Source organism: Myotis brandtii, unplaced genomic scaffold, assembly GCF_000412655.1.
Source record: "Myotis brandtii unplaced genomic scaffold, ASM41265v1 scaffold79, whole genome shotgun sequence".
NCBI lineage: Eukaryota > Metazoa > Chordata > Mammalia > Chiroptera > Vespertilionidae > Myotis > Myotis brandtii.
Genome location: NW_005371173.1, coordinates 5,210,599 through 5,211,417, shown reverse-complemented (window position 1 = coordinate 5,211,417; position 819 = coordinate 5,210,599).

The window sequence follows — 819 nt, the reverse complement described above, 5'->3', positions numbered from 1 at the left end:
TGTCGACCGAGAAGGAAGGGGCCGCGGCGGCGGGAGGAGGGGCACCAGGTTCTGCGGCCGCGACTAGAGCGGAGGGGAGGTGGGTCCTTCAGGATCTGCAGGAAGGGCCGTCCCTGGGGAGAAAAAGGAACCGTGTCGACCGAGAAGGAAGGGGCCGCGGCGGCGGGAGGAGGGGCACCAGGTTCTGCGGCCGCGACTAGAGCGGAGGGGAGGTGGGTCCTTCAGGATCTGCAGGAAGGGCCGTCCCTCCTGGGGAGAAAAGGCCACCCCCGAGAGAGAACGGAAAACGCAGTTATTGCTGTAAAGTCTGCATCTAGATCCTGACGTACTATGCATATTATTTTCATTCTTAACTGGATTCGTTATCCTGTTCTTGCATAAATTTCTGCCATTTTTGTCAAAATGATTTTTGGAAACGCCAGCAGCGAGGGGGGCTCAAAAATTCAAGGCATGTTCCTTTATTATTTCTTTTGTTTTGGCTTCAACTAACCCACCAAATAGCCCATCTCCCCTAAATGCACTCGCTATTTATGCAAGATTGGCACTTGTTTTCAAAGGATAAAGTTTACTCCAGATTATTGTTTTTGGACATTCTTATTAATCTAAAAGTGTTTCTGTATGGAGTTTGCCATTGCATCTCATTTTAGACACTTTGGATAGGAAAAATGACATTGAGGGCAGGTAGACTGCTTCCCCACAAGCAAACAAAAAAACGCACATATGACAAACGACAACTACAGAAAGACCTTTATTATCCTAGTAGTAGTCGTTTGGGCTTTTATTATTATTATCTTTATTGTAGAAAGTATTACAGATGCC